The 20,254-nt window shown below is 46.4% G+C and overlaps 2 protein-coding genes across 2 annotated transcripts in view; both read right to left on the bottom strand.

The window, feature by feature from the left end:
• LOC142258443 (uncharacterized) overlaps window positions 1–20,254 on the bottom strand; it is a 263,726-nt gene that overhangs the window by 144,395 nt on the left and 99,077 nt on the right. The gene's annotated exons all lie outside the window — the stretch shown is intronic.
• Window positions 1–20,254, bottom strand: part of LOC142257100 (uncharacterized) — a 37,813-nt gene that overhangs the window by 11,919 nt on the left and 5,640 nt on the right. The window lies entirely within an intron of this gene.

Raw genomic sequence — 20,254 nt, 5'->3', positions numbered from 1 at the left:
CTTTACATTCCAGATATACCATATTTTTCGTTTTATAAGACTCACCAGATTATAAGACGCACCACAATTTTAGAGATTTATAGAAAAAAAAAAATTAGGTCCATCTTATACTCCGATGTTGTCTTACCGGAGGGGGGCCGGCAGCGATGGTGGAGTGAAGTCACAATTCGCAGGGGCGATGCTGGTGGGGTCTGTGGTGGCAGTGGAAGCTGCGGTGGCTTTGTGAAGCAGGCTGGTCCGGCGGGTGTTCCAGATGCTGTCGGCGGTCTGGGCTTCAATGAAATGGCGCCCAGAGCGGAGCGTACTCAGATGGAGCTCTCAGACAAGAGCTCCATCTGCGGATACTCCGGGCGCCATCATTTCAAGTCTGGGACACCCGCCAGACAGCCATTGCAGCTTCTACTGCCAGCACAGCCATTACAGGCTGCACAGGCAGGCAGCCAGCCCGCCGCCCCGCACAGAGAGGCAGCCAGCCCGCTGCCCCGCACAGAGAGGCATCTAGCCTTGCCGCCCCGCACAGAGAGGCAGCCAGCCTTGCCGCCCCGCACAGAGAGGCAGCCAGCCTTGCCGCCCCGCACAGAGAGGCAGCCAGCCTTGCCGCCCCGCACAGAGAGGCAGCCAGCCTTGCCGCCCTGCACAGAGAGGCAGCCAGCCTTGCCGCCCTGCACAGAGAGGCAGCCAGCCTTGCCGCCCTGCACAGAGAGGCAGCCAGCCTTGCCGCCCTGCACAGAGAGGCAGCCTGCCTTGCCGCCCTGCACAGAGAGGCAGCCAGCCTTGCCGCCCTGCACAGAGAGGCAGCCAGCCTTGCCGCCCTGCACAGAGAGGCAGCCAGCCTTGCCGCCCTGCACAGAGAGGCATCCAGCCCACCACCCCGCACAGAGAGGCAACTGACTACTCGCATACAGGCAGCCGGCAGCTCGCACAGAGAGGCAGGCGGCCGCCTACACAGATAGCCGTTGATACAGAGAGCTGTCCGCGCCAATTCTCCATCTCCCGGTAAGCTACATTCAGATTTTAAGATGCACCCCTCATTCTCCTCCCAAATTTTTGGGAGGAAAAGTGCGTTTTATAATCCGAATAATACGGTAATTTATGTAATCTCTAATGTCTCCCCACACTTTTTGAATGGTTGAGCATTCCCACAGACAATAGAATAAGTTTGCATTTTGTAACCTATATTTCGGGCAAGCCGTCACATAATGCGCCAGTGAATTTCGAAATGATAGGTTGAATGCAAATGTTACATTGTGGATTATTTTAAAGTGCATTTCTCTTGACTGTTCATTTATCATAACTTTCCTCTCTGTTCCCCACCCTTCTAACATCTTATTGTATAGATCTGGATCGCTTATAGCTTTGTCCCAACCCGAGAAAATCTCTGTACTCCATCCTGAATGTGTTTCCATTCGTATTTTGCTATAGATTGGTGACAAAGAGTCACAACTCCCAGCCCCCCCACCCCCGATCAGTGAATCGAATGGTCCTCTTTTCTCCACTTTTCCTAGATCTTTTACCAAGGAAGAACAGTGCTGCACTACTAGATTATATTGGAGATACTAGCTGTAGTACCTGATATAGTAACTGTCTCCCTCCCAATCTGTCTGTCTCTCTATCTCTCTCTCTTTCCTTATCTGTCTCTTTCCCTGTCTGTCTCTTTCCCTGTCTCTTTGTCTGCCTGTCTCTTTCCCTGTCTCTTTGTCTGTGTCTGTCTCTGTCTGTTGGTATCTTTCCATGGCTGCACTGTGACATGCAAACATTGTTTTGAAGTTCTGGCTGCATTGTGGCTCTCAGCTTCATTGACTTTAATAAAGGCAGTTTTTTTGGTAAATAACTGTAAAGCGCGGGGTTAAAATTTCCCCTCAAAACATAGTCTATGACGTTCCCTGAGTCAAATGGGGTGTCTGTGCAAAATTTTGTGATTGTACATGCGACGGTGCGGATTCCTTTAGCAGACATACACACACACACACACACACACACACACACACACACACATACATACATACATACATACACACATACACTCAGCTTTATATAATAGACTAGCTGTAGTACCCGGGCGTTGCCCGGGATAGTACCTGTCTCTGTCTGTCTCTCAGTCTTCATCTGTCTCTGTCCATCTGTCTATGTCTGTTTGTCTGTCTCTCTGTCTGTGTCTCTTTCTGTCTGTGTCTGTCTGTCTCTGTCCGTTTGCCTGTCTCTCTCTGTCTGTCTGTCCCTTTCCCTGTCTGTCTGTGTGTCTGTCTCTATCCATGTATATCTCTCTCTATGCATGTCTGTCTGTCTGTCTGTGTCTATTGTCTATTTCTGTATTAGTCTCTCTCTACCTCGTTTCCCGTCTGTCTCATTCCCCGTCTGTCTCATTCCCCGTCTGTCTCATTCCCCGTCTGTCTCATTCCCCGTCTGTCTCCTTCTCCGTCTGTCTCTTTCATTGTCTCTTTCCCTGTCTCTTTCCTTGTCTGTCTGTTTCCCTGTCTGTCTTTCTCTTTCCCTGTCTGTCTGTCTCTGTCTTTTTCCCTGTCTGTCTCTCTTTCCCTGTCTCTCTGTCTCTTTTTGTCTCTCTCTATCCGTCTCCCCACCGACATCTTATTACCGCACACATAAGCTTTTTTTACTGACAATTTATTCCTAAAGCAACCACTCACAGCTGCTATTAATAACCTGTAGCTCCCACCTCCATTCAGTTTAATGGAGGCAGGTTTTTTGGAGAGTAACTGTAAAGCGCGGGATTAAATTTTCTGGTCAAAACAGTCTATGACGTTCCCTGGGTCACATGAGGAGTCTGTGCAAAATTTCGTGATTGTAAATACGACAGTACAGATTCCTTCAGCGGACACACACACATACATACACACATACTGTACCTACACTCAGCTTTATATATTAGATTGATAAATGACCGCCCATGTTGTATTTCTGAGAGAATTCAAGCCACGTTAAAAATATCCCTCTCTCTGCATCCAGAATGTTCCTTACCTTACCCACGCCCCTCTGTTTCCACTCTGAATATAATTAACGGTATTTAGCTTGTTTGCGAAAATTTTGGGTCATTCCAGTGCGGAACATATTTTGAAGCTCCAAATGGGGGCTTATACATTTTTCTAAATATCTTCCATGACGCGTTAGTGTCACTGAGAAGCACGCAAGATTTCACCTGCTGTGGTAGCTCCCCTCTTTTCATATGTAACAATGCCACTAGGTCATGTGGTGCTGCCAGCTCCGCTTCTATGCATTCAAGAAAAATTTTTAGTTATTTATCTAATCTCAAATATGTCTGCAAATTGACACTTAGGCCTAAGCAACACGGCGAGAAAATCGGTGCGAGTGGAGTGCGATAAAACATCGCATTCCACTCGGACCAATATTAGCCTGTGTGTCAGCGCACATGAGCGATTATTTTCTCAGCCCTAATCGGACCCAGAAAATAATCGCAGCATACTGCGGGTGTAATGCGAGACTTTTTCTCTCGCACCCATTCAAGTGTATTGGGCGAGAGAAAAATCGCAGTGCACTCGCATTACACCAGTGTACTGCGAGTGCAGAGTGAGAATGGCAATAGCCGGCAACGGAGGAGAGAGGGAGAGAAATCCCTCCCACCCCTTCTCAGTGCCAGCCCGCCCCACCGCAGCGCTGGCCTGTCCCTCCGTAGCTGAGGTCCACTCGCACAGTCGGACCTCAGTCGCAGGGACACTCGCATGACACTCGGCTGCTGCTGTGCTGCCAGCGTGAGCCGAGTGTCATGCGAGCATCGCACTAGTGCCCCGTGTGGCCCCGGCCTTAATTAGTCAGCGGCATCTGTAGTCCTCCTTCCAGCTTTGGTAGCGCTAATTTCTTACATTAATTCTCATTTTTTTTCCTTGTCACAAAAATGTTATAAAAGCAGTTTGCATTCGCCTTATATCAGAATGTTTCAACAGCAGAGGTATGGATTGCATTGGATACAATAGGCGGGATAAACTAATCATTTTAACCAAATGAGCCCTGCCGAAAAGGGAGTGTTAACTTCTTCCACCTGTCTGGCGCCTTTTCTATTTTATCTATAAATGATTGTAGTTGAGGTTATATAAGGATATGGCTTCTCTCCCAATTTTGACTCCTAGCTGTGTCAAATGATGTGTCGCTACTTTTACTTCCGTCCCCTCACCAGCTCCACATTCGATTGATTTACCGGTGTTTTTCCAAAAGAAAAAAAAAGGAGATGACCGGTCTTATGAGCGCTAGTGATAGATCTTTAGTCTTAGATTTTTGTAGATTATAAGGCTTTATTGTTATAAAATAAAGCTCTTGTTTTCACAACGCGTTTCAGCAAGATCCACTTGCCATCCTCAGGTCCTAAGACTAAGGGGCACTTTGCACGCTGCGACATCGCAGGCTGATGCTGCGATGCCGAGCGCGATAGTCCCCGCCCCCGTCGCAGCAGCGATATCCTTGTGATAACTGCCGTAGCGAACATTATCGCTACGGCAGCTTCACACGCACTCACCTGCCCTGCGACCGTCGCTCTGGCCGGCGACCCGCCTCCTTATTAAGGGGACGGGTCGTACGGCGTCACTGCGACGTCACACGGCAGGCGGCCAATAGGAGCAGAGGGGCGGAGATGAGCAGGATGTAAACATCCCGCCCACCTCCTTCCTTCCGCATATCCTACAGAAGCCGCAGTGACGCCGGTAGGAGATGTTCCTCGCTCCTGCGACTTCACACACAGCGATGTGTGCTGCCGCAGGAGCGAGGAACAACATCGGACCGTCGCGTCGGCTTAATCATGGATTACGCCGACGCTGCACCGATGATACGATTACGACGCTTTTGCGCTCGTTAATCGTATCATCGAACCTTTACACACTACGATGTCGCATGCGATGCTGGAAGTGCGTCATTTTCAATTTGACCCCACCGACATCGCACCTGCGATGTCGTAGTGTGCAAAGCCCGCCTAAAGATCTATCACTAGCGCTCATAAGACCGGTCATCTCCTTTTTTTTCCTACATATGCATACTCCCGCAAGGGAATCCGGCTAGAGCTGCTGCGAGTAATAGATCCTATCAGTCCACTCTGAACAACCCAGCGGGAGGACGCAGGGCCGCTCTAAGGTCCAGGAATCAAGGAGTCGGTGAACCAGGAACCACCAGCGGTAATCTGTCCAGATCCACCCAGCAAAACATCGGATAGCGCCAGCTGAGATAGTCCCTCATCCCCCAGAGGAATTACACACCCACCACCGAGGTTGTGCGAGGGCGCACAACCTAATCAGGTGAGCAGTTCTATTAAATATATCCAAAGAAATCTATCCACGGGTGCTCCTCATATGCGCTACTATCTTTTTTACAGTGACTTTCCAAAAGAAAAGACACTGTCTTATATTTTTTTTGCCCCCCAAAAAAGCACTAAGACCCCCCCCCGCCACCACTTCCCAGGAGACTCATACTCACCAGACCCGGACGTCTGTGTTTCTCCCAGGTCTTCCTGTGATCTCCGGTGGGTGCTGCACGCCGTCCATCAAGGAGCGTTATTTTAAAGACCCAAAAAACGCTACATGTAGCGTTCCTCCGCGTCAGAATAACGACGCAGCGTCGTCCAGCGGATGAAACGCAGACACTTGCGTTACAGTGCGTCGTCAATACAAGTCTATGGAGAATAGCGCAATGCGTTAACGGACTGCGCTATTCTCCATAGCGGCAGATTGAGCTGAACGCAAGTGTGAAACCGGCCTTAGAGTTGACTTTAATTCCTGAATAACAATTGGACATTATCCCATGTTGCAATGCTAATGCTGGGGTGCACAGTGGAGGGGTACGGGGCAGCCTTGCCTCATTCCCTTTTTTAATATTATAGCATTTGATAAATAACTTGGTATATATATCCTTGCCAACGGATTAGTGTATATTGCTGTTCAATCATTCCTAAATGTTCCAGTTATCCCAAACTTGTCCCACACTATATCAAGCCATGATCCAATTTCAGCAATGTGAAAGTGAGTACACCCCCCAGACAGTGGAGCTACGCAGCACAAAACGGAAAACAGCGGCAGAATCAGGAAAGATCAGGGAATCTTGCCAGGTATTTTTTTTTTTTTTTTTTAAGTGTTTGAACATATCCTCCTAAATGTGCATAATCACATAAAGGACTGACAGATGTGGAGGCCCCGACACAAAACCAAGGCAAGAGGTAATCACTACCTGTAGTCTCCCCCCATGTGTAGTGCGGGGTCTGTCGCTCTCTCTCCCCCATGTGTAGTGCGGGGTCTGTCACTCTCTCCCCTCATGTGTAGTGCGGGATCTGTCGCTCTCTCCCCTCATGTGTAGTGCGGGGTCTGTCCTCCCTCATGTGTAGTGCGGGGTCTGTCGCTCTCTCTCCCCATGTGTAGTGCGGGGTCTGTCGCTCTCTCTCCCTCATGTGTAGTGCGGGGTCTGTCGCTCTCTCCCTCATGTGTAGTGCGGGGTCTGTCGCTCTCTCTCCCTCATGTGTAGTGTGGGGTCTGTCTCTCTCTCTCCCTCATGTGTAGTGCGGGATCTGTCGCTCTCTCCCCTCATGTGTAGTGCGGGGTCTGTCCTCCCTCATGTGTAGTGCGGGGTCTGTCGTTCTCTCTCCCCCATGTGTAGTGCGGGGTCTGTCGCTCTCTCCCCTCATGTGTAGTGCGGGGTCTGTCGCTCTCTCTCCCTCATGTGTAGTGCGGGGTCTGACGCTCTCTCTCCCTCATGTGTAGTGCGGGGTCTGTCTCTCTCTCTCCCCCATGTGTAGTGCGGGGTCTGTCACTCTCTCTCCCCCATGTGTAGTGCGGGGTCTGTCGCTCTCTCTCCCCCATGTGTAGTGCGGGGTCTGTCGCTCTCTCTCTCTCATGTGTAGTGCGGGGTCTGTCGCTCTCTCTCCCTCATGTGTAGTGCGGGGTCTGTCGCTCTCTCTCTCCCATGTGTAGTGCGGGGTCTGTCGCTCTCTCTCCCTCATGTGTAGTGTGGGGTCTGTCGCTCTCTCTCCCTCATGTGTAGTGCGGGGTCTGTCGCTCTCTCTCCCCCATGTGTAGTGCTGGGTCTGTCACTCTCTCCCCCATGTGTAGTGCGGGGTCTGTCACTCTCTCCCCCATGTGTAGTGCGGGGTCTGTCGCTCTCTCTCCCTCATGTGTAGTGCGGGGTCTGTCGCTCTCTCTCCCTCATGTGTAGTGCGGGGTCTGTCGCTCTCTCCTCATGTGTAGTGCGGGGTCTGTCGCTCTCTCTCCCTCATCTGTAGTGCGGTGTCTGTCGCTCTCTCTCCCTCATGTGTAGTGCGGGGTCTGTCGCTCTCTCTCTCCCCCATGTGTAGTGCGGGGTCTGTCGCTCTCTCTTCCATGTGTAGTGCGGGGTCTGTCGCGCTCTCTCTCCCTCATGTGTAGTGCGGGGTCTGTCACTCTCTCCCTCATGTGTAGTGCGGGGTCTGTCACTCTCTCCCTCATGTGTAGTGCGGGGTCTGTCGCTCTCTCTCCCTCATGTGTAGTGCGGGGTCTGTCGCTCTCTCTCCCTCATGTGTAGTGCGGGGTCTGTCGCGCTCTCTCTCCCTCATGTGTAGTGCGGGGTCTGTCACTCTCTCCCTCATGTGTAGTGCGGGGTCTGTCACTCTCTCCCTCATGTGTAGTGCGGGGTCTGTCGCTCTCTCTCCTTCATGTGTAGTGCGGGGTCTGTCGCTCTCTCTCCCTCATGTGTAGTGCGGGGTCTGTCGCTCTCTCTCCCTCATGTGTACTGCGGGGTCTGTCGCTCTCTCTCCCTCATGTGTAGTGCGGGGTCTGTTGCGCTCTCTCTCCCTCATGTGTAGTGCGGGGTCTGTCACTCTCTCCCTCATGTGTAGTGCGGGGTCTGTCGCTCTCTCCTCATGTGTAGTGCGGGGTCTGTCGCTCTCTCTGCTTCTCGGTTTTTCTCAATATGTCAAATCTATCAAAACCATTGGTTAATTTGGTTATGGATTTTTTGCAGTTTTCACTCACTCATAATTTTTTTACTTTTAAGGGGTCTTTTTTCCTGCAGCTCCAGGGAACTGCGATGGGCGCTTCCTTTGCGCCCTCGTATGCCAATCTGTTCCTGGGGCTGTGGGAAAGGGACCTCTTCCTGTCGGATCAGGAGTCGTCGATGGATCGTGTCCTCTTTTGGGCACGGTACATCGACGACATCTTCCTGATCTGGCAGGGACCCATTGATGACCTTCACCAATTTATGTTCCGTCTAAATCAAAACAATTATAATATTAAAATTACATACCAATGGTCTAATACACAAGTTGAGTTTCTTGATGTCACCCTTAAGAAGGACAATACCAACCACATCCAGACTGACTTATACAGGAAACCCACTTCCACGAATGCACTGTTACATGCCTCCTCCGCCCACCCTAGACATATGATTCACGCTATCCCTATTGGCCAATTTTTGCGGCTTAGAAGAGTGTGTTCAACTGAAGCTGCTTTTGAAAAACAAGCGACTGATATGAAGCAACGCTTCAAAGAGAGAGGCTATGGTAATAGGGTGATCAAACGTGCCTATCATAGGGCTAAATATTCCACCCGGGCATCTACACTATATAAATGTACCGAAAAATCGAACTCTGATACCATACGTTTTATTACCAACTTCCATGCCCAATCGGTGCCCATGATAAAATGCTTACAAAATGCTTGGCCTATTCTGCAGGCCGATCCTATTTTGAATAAAATCCTCCCCTCCCGTCCTAAAGTCACCTTTCGGCGGGCAAGGAATTTATATGATACTCTGATCCATAGCCACTATCAAGGCGATTCTCAGCAAACTCTCATCAAAACTGTTAGAACCACTCCTAGACAGGGATGTGCACCATGCGGCAGGTGTGTCGCATGTCCTAACATTGATACTAGTGCTACATTTACAGATTCATCAGGACGTAAGGAATATCGCATAAAAAAGTCTATAACATGCAGCACTAAAGCTGTTATTTACCATGCTATGTGTCCTTGTCCTAAGATTTATATCGGACTGACCACCCGCCAACTCAAGACACGTGTTCGCGAACATGTATTGGGTATCATAGCAGCATCTGGACAAACAGACATATCTTCTTTGAAGACATTACCCAAACATTTTCGTGAACATCATAACTGTGATGCCTCCCTGCTTAGAGTCAAAGGCATTGACTCTATTGATATCTCTATCAGGGGTGGGCCGGTTAGTAAAAGGTTGGCACAAATGGAAACCCGATGGATCTGGACACTTTCAACCCTACATCCATCGGGTTTGAATGAGAATATTAGTTTTGCTCCATTTTTATAGTTTAATGCCCCTTTTGTGTATATTGTTCCTTATGTGGTCTCCTCATGTCTTTTAATACTCACTGATGTTTTTTTGTTTTATTTGTTTTTAATTTCACCTTTCCTATGCTGTATTTTGCAGGCTCGCTAATCAGTGTTATGAACGTAAATTTTGGATCTTACTACTTGGACATATCTACATTTTGGACTTCAGAAGATTGGGATTTCAAGGACTATGTACCTATCCTGCTTACCCTCTCCCCCCCCCCCTTTTCCCCTCCTTCCCCCCCCCTTTCTTCTCCCCCCCTTTCCCCCCCCCCCTTTTTTTCCCCCCCTCCCCCCATGCATATTTACACATATGTGGAATCGGATTTGTTTTTATGCATATGTTAACTTTTTCATATGGTCCTCGATTACAACTATATGGTCCCTTGTTCATTTGTGATTATTACATTATTGCTGACACACGACCATGTCTTTGTTATTATAGTTCGGATATTTCTATGGTTCTGAGTGTCTTGCAATTTCTTGATCAGTATATTTGCTGTCTATTTAGAGCTACAACTAACAGCTTTGAAATCCAAATTGTGATCTATGATGTATGAGTGTCCTACATGCTATGTGACAATGCATATCATGATCTCTGTGAGAATTCTCTATTAATATGCATTACGATCACCATTTACATGTCTTACAACCGATCCCCATGCGGACCACTTGTACGCATGCGTGCCGTTCTTGCGCGCGGCGTCCTCCGGATTGCTGTGTCTGAGGGGGCGGGTGTCGTCGGATCACATGGTGTGATCTGACGTCACCGGCCCTTGATGCGGTGTTCGGCTGGCGTCGCGTGCCGCTATGGCAACGCATGCGTCACGAAAGTGGTGCCGGATCTTGATTGGTATACGTTCGCTTTATTAGAGCCGGTCAGACAGCATAGCTCCACCCCCCCTGACGAAGGCGGTTGCCGAAACGGCCGTCGGGTAGGCGGACCTTCCGGCTTGATCACGCTTCATCCTGCCATACACGTGGTAAGCTCTGTTGCCGCTCAGTGTACTCTTTGGATTCAGCCACCGCTACCTTGGGTAAGCTGATCCTTCGGCTCAATCACTTTTCATCCTGCTATATAGGCAGTTAACTATTTGCCGTCCTGGGCTTATATATTTGTATGTATATCGTTCACCGCTATCCCCATTCTATGTGACGGGCTCAATTGAGCCATTTTTGTTCTCATGGGATATATGCCATCATCCCCCTTGTACTCTTCCATGCAGCGATGAAGATATATATACAAGGTCTTGCCCTTATTACACAGTGGCGTGCATCATTATAGTCTTATTCACGTGATTGATGCCAGACCTTTGTAGGCAGTAACAATTGCAATATTGGCTAATACTGTAGCACTGCACCAACATTATATATGATCAAGCACATTATGTTTGCTTGACTGTTGATGTTATTATTGGTTCTAACATGGACTAGTATTATAATACTATATTTGTGATATATACGTGGTGTTGATATATATGTGACTATGCGCATTATAAATCTACATGTATGCCGATGTATACATTACCATCTGTTACTTAATGCCTGTCCAAGGTCTGGCGATCGGTACATACTGTGACTATTTTATGCCTGTTGGTTTTTGTTTGGTGTTTTAAATATTTTATCTGTGTGTCCACCCAGCACTGGTCAATAAAGATCTCTTTTTCACCCTATGGACGGTTGATCGTTTCTTTTTTCTCCTTTTACTAATTATTATGCGATTTGTCCAGTATGGATATGTAGTCAATGGTTGCAAAACTATATAAGGGATCCATACTCTTACTATCATATATATTGTGATGAAAATGCAACCCTTTCTCCTGTGTGTCCTCTTTATTTATAACCTGCAGCAATCAACTGTGTTTGGCACAGATTTTCACACAGGTAACATGGACTACAGAGCCAAAGAATCTGCTTGGCTCCAACAAATTGACCAGGCTTTCAGTGGACCAACAGTTTCGATTTCATCAGGAGGAGACCACAACTTGGAGAATCTTTGGTCTGATATCCAACGCATGCTAATCAAACGTACCAGACTATGGTGGAATCGTATGTTTCTGGAAAAGTATTTATCACATAATCTCATTCCACGTGGACTCCGTATTCGGGTCACTCCCAGTTTTATTGTGGATGATGAGGCCTTTACTTCCAAATGGGAAGAGGCGTGTAATATCTGTTCCTATACACTAATGAAATTATTAATCGGGTTAAATTCCGATTCACTCACTGCATTGGATCAATCCTTGGATGAGAAACAGTCATTGTTTCGCACATTATGTCCTGAGGATAAAATTTCGACGTATGAAACTCAGATTAAGAAAAAATTGGATTTAATTGTAAAGAAGATTCATGAGGTTCAATTATCCAAACTCACTCGTGACAAAAACGATTTTGCACAGAATCTGGTGTATTTTTGGAGGAAACCAGTGGGCAACTCAGGACGCACTGGTGAACTTACCTCTCATTCATCGGTCACTTCACTTAGTGACCAATCTGATATTGTCCCTCCTATGATTACAAGATCAGGGATACGGAGGAATCATAATCCTACTTACCGGCCATATAAACGTCCCACCTATGGTACTAAGAAATCAACTAATAAGGTAATTAATCTAAGTACCCATGAATTTACCCCTATGGATTTGACTTTATTGAACAAAGGGTTAACCTTTTCCCCTGCAGCTCCCTTTGACGAATTCAATGCTATAAAAGATCTGCACATATTTGCCAGATCCATGATTTTTAAAAGACATTTCCATGATGAGACATTGCACTCCCTTTTTCCCTCTGCGGAGGAACAATCAGCTCTAAAGATCTTGGAAGAGCTGTCAGAGGAACATTCTGGGGGACAGGGGAGTATAATTCCATCATGTATCAGACCCAAATCAAAAAAGTTTCCCCCTTTAAATTCATGCACTAATGTTGACTTATTTGTTCAGGTGGTCTCTCAACAATTTAATAAAATATCTCACCAGGTTCCTCATGATAACCTTACTAGTCAAGAACGTAACAGACTTAAAGAGATTCAGCAGATACCTGACATAATAATCAAGCCAGCTGACAAAGGTGGCAACATTGTCGTCTGGCCGACCCCACTGTACGAAAAGGAGGCTTTTCGCCAATTACATGATCACATCTGTTACAAAAAAATGACATTTAATCCTTTATTATCTTTTAATAAACAGTTATTGGATATCATTGGGGCGGCCATTGACGACAATGTTATTACCAAAGAATTAGGTACAGCATTACAAATTTCAGAACCAACTATTGCCACCTTCTACCTTTTACCAAAGGTACATAAAAACATGCAAAATCCACCTGGGAGGCCGATTATTTCCGGCTGTGGTAACTACCTAGAGAATGTCAACAAGTGGATTGACTACCATCTTCAACCACTTGTTGAATGCCTACCCTCTTTTTTGAAAGACACTGGGGATCTCCTAAGGAAAGTTGACGGCCTCTGCATTGGTGATGACGCTGTCCTTGTCACTGGAGATATAGAATCATTGTACACCAGCATCAGACATCAGGACGGTCTCTCTGCTTCTCGGTTTTTTCTCAATATGTCAAATCTATCAAAACCATTGGTTAATTTGGTTATGGATTTTTTGCAGTTTTCACTCACTCATAATTTTTTTACTTTTAAGGGGTCTTTTTTCCTGCAGCTCCAGGGAACTGCGATGGGCGCTTCCTTTGCGCCCTCGTATGCCAATCTGTTCCTGGGGCTGTGGGAAAGGGACCTCTTCCTGTCGGATCAGGAGTCGTCGATGGATCGTGTCCTCTTTTGGGCACGGTACATCGACGACATCTTCCTGATCTGGCAGGGACCCATTGATGACCTTCACCAATTTATGTTCCGTCTAAATCAAAACAATTATAATATTAAAATTACATACCAATGGTCTAATACACAAGTTGAGTTTCTTGATGCCACCCTTAAGAAGGACAATACCAACCACATCCAGACTGACTTATACAGGAAACCCACTTCCACGAATGCACTGTTACATGCCTCCTCCGCCCACCCTAGACATATGATTCACGCTATCCCTATTGGCCAATTTTTGCGGCTTAGAAGAGTGTGTTCAACTGAAGCTGCTTTTGAAAAACAAGCGACTGATATGAAGCAACGCTTCAAAGAGAGAGGCTATGGTAATAGGGTGATCAAACGTGCCTATCATAGGGCTAAATATTCCACCCGGGCATCTACACTATATAAATGTACCGAAAAATCGAACTCTGATACCATACGTTTTATTACCAACTTCCATGCCCAATCGGTGCCCATGATAAAATGCTTACAAAATGCTTGGCCTATTCTGCAGGCCGATCCTATTTTGAATAAAATCCTCCCCTCCCGTCCTAAAGTCACCTTTCGGCGGGCAAGGAATTTATATGATACTCTGATCCATAGCCACTATCAAGGCGATTCTCAGCAAACTCTCATCAAAACTGTTAGAACCACTCCTAGACAGGGATGTGCACCATGCGGCAGGTGTGTCGCATGTCCTAACATTGATACTAGTGCTACATTTACAGATTCATCAGGACGTAAGGAATATCGCATAAAAAAGTCTATAACATGCAGCACTAAAGCTGTTATTTACCATGCTATGTGTCCTTGTCCTAAGATTTATATCGGACTGACCACCCGCCAACTCAAGACACGTGTTCGCGAACATGTATTGGGTATCATAGCAGCATCTGGACAAACAGACATATCTTCTTTGAAGACATTACCCAAACATTTTCGTGAACATCATAACTGTGATGCCTCCCTGCTTAGAGTCAAAGGCATTGACTCTATTGATATCTCTATCAGGGGTGGGCCGGTTAGTAAAAGGTTGGCACAAATGGAAACCCGATGGATCTGGACACTTTCAACCCTACATCCATCGGGTTTGAATGAGAATATTAGTTTTGCTCCATTTTTTATAGTTTAATGCCCCTTTTGTGTATATTGTTCCTTATGTGGTCTCCTCATGTCTTTTAATACTCACTGATGTTTTTTTGTTTTATTTGTTTTTAATTTCACCTTTCCTATGCTGTTTTTTGCAGGCTCGCTAATCAGTGTTATGAACGTAAATTTTGGATCTTACTACTTGGACATATCTACATTTTGGACTTCAGAAGATTGGGATTTCAAGGACTATGTACCTATCCTGCTTACCCTCTCCCCCCTCCCCTTTTCCCCTCCTTCCCCCCCCTTTCTTCTCCCCCCCTTTCCCCCCCCCTTTTTTTCCCCCCCCTCCCCCCATGCATATTTACACATATGTGGAATCGGATTTGTTTTTATGCATATGTTAACTTTTTCATATGGTCCTCGATTACAACTATATGGTCCCTTGTTCATTTGTGATTATTACATTATTGCTGACACACGACCATGTCTTTGTTATTATAGTTCGGATATTTCTATGGTTCTGAGTGTCTTGCAATTTCTTGATCAGTATATTTGCTGTCTATTTAGAGCTACAACTAACAGCTTTGAAATCCAAATTGTGATCTATGATGTATGAGTGTCCTACATGCTATGTGACAATGCATATCATGATCTCTGTGAGAATTCTCTATTAATATGCATTACGATCACCATTTACATGTCTTACAACCGATCCCCATGCGGACCACTTGTACGCATGCGTGCCGTTCTTGCGCGCGGCGTCCTCCGGATTGCTGTGTCTGAGGGGGCGGGTGTCGTCGGATCACATGGTGTGATCTGACGTCACCGGCCCTTGATGCGGTGTTCGGCTGGCGTCGCGTGCCGCTATGGCAACGCATGCGTCACGAAAGTGGTGCCGGATCTTGATTGGTATACGTTCGCTTTATTAGAGCCGGTCAGACAGCATAGCTCCACCCCCCCTGACGAAGGCGGTTGCCGAAACGGCCGTCGGGTAGGCGGACCTTCCGGCTTGATCACGCTTCATCCTGCCATACACGTGGTAAGCTCTGTTGCCGCTCAGTGTACTCTTTGGATTCAGCCACCGCTACCTTGGGTAAGCTGATCCTTCGGCTCAATCACTTTTCATCCTGCTATATAGGCAGTTAACTATTTGCCGTCCTGGGCTTATATATTTGTATGTATATCGTTCACCGCTATCCCCATTCTATGTGACGGGCTCAATTGAGCCATTTTTGTTCTCATGGGATATATGCCATCATCCCCCTTGTACTCTTCCATGCAGCGATGAAGATATATATACAAGTGTGAGGCAAATCCCGGGATATGAAGATGAATTATGACTTCCAGTCATAATCGCTCATCACTCCCTGGCAGTGCCCCCCTCCCTTCTTGTTCTCAATGTCCAGCATCTGTGAAGGTGTTACACCTCCATGGCCATCTCCTGTGATATGGAGATGAGATGATGTGGGAACAATGGACACAGGAGGACTCCCTGCCGTGACCCTGTGGTAGGGGCTGCTATCTAATTAGCAAGCTTGGAAGTATCCAGACAGAACGACTCCAGTAAAAAATGGTTCATATCTCGCAAGCCATATTTCCGATAAATATGGCAACCATAAAAATGGTGTCTCCGCATGCGGACGATGCTGGCACACCCTTTTTATGGGAGCGGGAGCTTGGGAAATACCCCAGGCGTGATATCAGCCAATGGGGAACTAGTAGACAAGTCATGAGTCCTCTCATTCTGTAGCTAAATTCATAACTGTCACAATGAGAGCATTGGCGTCCGCCTACGACGCTCCCAGGCCAAGTTATGGCCATATTCCATGTTGTGGATTTTGTCCATAACTCCAGCCAGGGGTGGAGCAGTGCTCCCTCTGAGGTCACGAAGGTAGGAGGGGACCTGGATTTGCCCAGGTTGATAACCCTACTTCGGCCATTTTCCAGTGTTCTTTCGCTGGGGGTCACGTGCAGGAAACATCTGTGGGAGTTCCTAGAAACCTGGTCTACAGCGCCCCCCTGTGGCCAGACGCACAAGGTAACTGATTGAATTGCATACCTGTTTGTAAACCATGCTTTATCTGTAACTGTACTCTGACCTATGTATATTCTGTAGATTCCCTATTGTATATATTGTAGTTTCTAGTGTGGCTTTAGGCTGATTAAATTATATAATTAATCTTGGGCTGTTCTGTTATCTCGATCTTGAATCCCACGTCTGTGTGTTCGGCTAATAGTTACCGTGAAGCGGTTGGTGGCAGCGAGTTGTGCCAAGGATTATTGTGGGGAGGCCAGTGAGATTCGGGGAGGTTTTATATATTCCGCCCGCGGAGGTCGGGGGAATATATACCCTACTCTCACCGGGGACCCTTCAATAATCGGCATAAGTAGTATAGCGGCCTCCTTGCTTATTGTCGGGCAATTCCATAATTGGCCTGACTATAAGAGGGGCGCTAGAGAGCGCGTCACGTGCTCTGTCTGTCGGTCGGGAGGTATAAAGGAGGGGTGACACCCACTTGTTACCCCCCGATTGTGACGTACTGGTAGCCAGCGCGGGGGATTTCTGAGTGACCCCCCCGGTGGTTTGTGACAACAAGGTCTTGCCCTTATTACACAGTGGCGTGCATCATTATAGTCTTATTCACGTGATTGATGCCAGACCTTTGTAGGCAGTAACAATTGCAATATTGGCTAATACTGTAGCACTGCACCAACGTTATATATGATCAAGCACATTATGTTTGCTTGACTGTTGATGTTATTATTGGTTCTAACATGGACTAGTATTATAATACTATATTTGTGATATATACGTGGTGTTGATATATATGTGACTATGCGCATTATAAATCTACATGTATGCCGATGTATACATTACCATCTGTTACTTAATGCCTGTCCAAGGTCTGGCGATCGGTACATACTGTGACTATTTCTTGCCGGTTGGTTTTTGTTTGGTGTTTTAAATATTTTATCTGTGTGTCCACCCAGCACTGGTCAATAAAGATCTCTTTTTCACCCTATGGACGGTTGATCGTTTCTTTTTTCTCCTTTTACTAATTATTATGCGATTTGTCCAGTATGGATATGTAGTCAATGGTTGCAAAACTATATAAGGGATCCATACTCTTACTATCATATATATTGTGATGAAAATGCAACCCTTTCTCCTGTGTGTCCTCTTTATTTATAACCTGCTCTCTCCCTCATATGTAGTGCGGGGTCTGTCACTCTCTCCCTCATGTGTAGTGCGGGGTCTGTCGCTCTCTCTCTCCCCCATGTGTAGTGCGGGGACTGTCGCTCTCTCTCCCCCATGTGTAGTGCGGGGTCTGTCGCTCTCTCTCCCCCATGTGTAGTGCGGGGTCTGTCGCTCTCTCTCCCTCATGTGTAGTGCGGGGTCTGTCGCTCTCTCTCCCTCATGTGTAAAAACAAAAAGCCAGCACCAAATGTGCACTGCGGCACTAAACATTCCAACTGTACTTATTTTAAAAATTTTGAGATTTTTGGCAAAAAATTGCAATTTCTTGAGCTGCTTCGCCACGTCACGGCAAATCTCATTTGAAGCAGTCCTACACTAAAATATTTTTATAAAATGTGCCATACGGCCTCACATATGAATAGTAGAACTGCTCTTAGCAGCACTCACCTGGTCTATTTCAATCCCGTACCCATGACTGAGTCATGGCTGTGGGCGGGACAGGTCCAAGCAAATGCTGCATGAAGTAAATAGCCTGTGGACAAAGCCTGATGACTTAATGTGAACAGTCACCAACCGCCAAAATCCAGACAAATGGAATACATCCCAAATTGGGGTGCATAGCAAGGTGGAGGTCAACCACCGACCAATTCAATGAAGAAAAAACAAAAAGCCAGCACCAAATGTGCACTGCGGCACTAAACATTCCAAACTGTACTTATTTTAAAAATTTTGAGATTTTTGGCAAAAAATTGCAATTTCTTGAGCTGCTTCGCCACGTCACGGCAAATCTCATTTGAAGCAGTCCTACACTAAAATATTTTTATAAAATGTGCCATACGGCCTCACATATGAATAGTAGAACTGCTCTTAGCAGCACTCACCTGGTCTATTTCAATCCCGTACCCATGACTGAGTCATGGCTGTGGGCGGGACAGGTCCAAGCAAATGCTGCATGAAGTAAATAGCCTGTGGACAAAGCCTGATGACTTAATGTGAACAGTCACCAACCGCCAAAATCCAGACAGATGGAATACATCCCAAATTGGGGTGCATAGCAAGGTGAAGGTCAACCACCGACCAATTCAATGAAGAAAAAACAAAAAGCCAGCACCAAATGTGCACTGCGGCACTAAACATTCCAAACTGTACTTATTTTAAAAATTTTGAGATTTTTGGCAAAAAATTGCAATTTCTTGAGCTGCTTCGCCACGTCACGGCAAATCTCATTTGAAGCAGTCCTACACTAAAATATTTTTATAAAATGTGCCATACGGCCTCACATATGAATAGTAGAACTGCTCTTAGCAGCACTCACCTGGTCTATTTCAATCCCGTACCCATGACTGAGTCATGGCTGTGGGCGGGACAGGTCCAAGCAAATGCTGCATGAAGTAAATAGCCTGTGGACAAAGCCTGATGACTTAATGTGAACAGTCACCAACCGCCAAAATCCAGACAGATGGAATACATCCCAAATTGGGGTGCATAGCAAGGTGGAGGTCAACCACCGACCAATTCAATGAAGAAAAAACTCGGTTTAGTGCCGAGTGCACATTTGGTGCTGGCTTTTTGTTTTTTCTTCATTGAATTGGTCGGTGGTTGACCTCCACCTTGCTATGCACCCCAATTTGGGATGTATTCCATCTGTCTGGAGTTTGGCGGTTGGTGACTGTTCACATTGGGTCATCAGGCTTTGTCCACAGGCTATTTACTTCATGCAGCATTTGCTTGGACCTGTCCCGCCCACAGCCATGACTCAGTCATGGGTACGGGATTGAAATAGACCAGGTGGGTGCTGCTAAGAGCAGTTCTACTATTCATATGTGAGGCCGTATGGCACATTTTATAAAAATATTTTAGTGTAGGACTGCTTCAAATGAGATTTGCCGTGACGTGGCGAAGCAGCTCAAGAAATTGCAATTTTTTGCCAAAAATCTCAAAAATTTTTTAAAATAAGTACAGTTTGGAATGTTTAGTGCCGAGTGCACATTTGGTGCTGGCTTTTTGTTTTTTCTTCATTGAATTGGTCGGTGGTTGACCTCCACCTTGCTATGCACCCCAATTTGGGATGTATTCCATCTGTCTGGAGTTTGGCGGTTGGTGACTGTTCACATTGGGTCATCAGGCTTTGTCCACAGGCTATTTACTTCATGCAGCATTTGCTTGGACCTGTCCCGCCCACAGCCATGACTCAGTCATGGGTACGGGATTGAAATAGACCAGGTGGGTGCTGCTAAGAGCAGTTCTACTATTCATATGTGAGGCCGTATGGCACATTTTATAAAAATATTTTAGTGTAGGACTGCTTCAAATGAGATTTGCCGTGACGTGGCGAAGCAGCTCAAGAAATTGCAATTTTTTGCCAAAAATCTCAAAAATTTTTTAAAATAAGTACAGTTTGGAATGTTTAGTGCCGAGTGCACATTTGGTGCTGGCTTTTTGTTTTTTCTTCATTGAATTGGTCGGTGGTTGACCTCCACCTTGCTATGCACCCCAATTTGGGATGTATTCCATCTGTCTGGAGTTTGGCGGTTGGTGACTGTTCACATTGGGTCATCAGGCTTTGTCCACAGGCTATTTACTTCATGCAGCATTTGCTTGGACCTGTCCCGCCCACAGCCATGACTCAGTCATGGGTACGGGATTGAAATAGACCAGGTGGGTGCTGCTAAGAGCAGTTCTACTATTCATATGTGAGGCCGTATGGCACATTTTATAAAAATATTTTAGTGTAGGACTGCTTCAAATGAGATTTGCCGTGACGTGGCGAAGCAGCTCAAGAAATTGCAATTTTTTGCCAAAAATCTCAAAAATTTTTTAAAATAAGTACAGTTTGGAATGTTTAGTGCCGAGTGCACATTTGGT

Source organism: Anomaloglossus baeobatrachus, chromosome 1 (genome assembly GCF_048569485.1).
Source record: "Anomaloglossus baeobatrachus isolate aAnoBae1 chromosome 1, aAnoBae1.hap1, whole genome shotgun sequence".
Taxonomy (NCBI): Eukaryota; Metazoa; Chordata; class Amphibia; order Anura; family Aromobatidae; genus Anomaloglossus; species Anomaloglossus baeobatrachus.
This window is presented reverse-complemented; position numbering and strand designations above follow the sequence as displayed.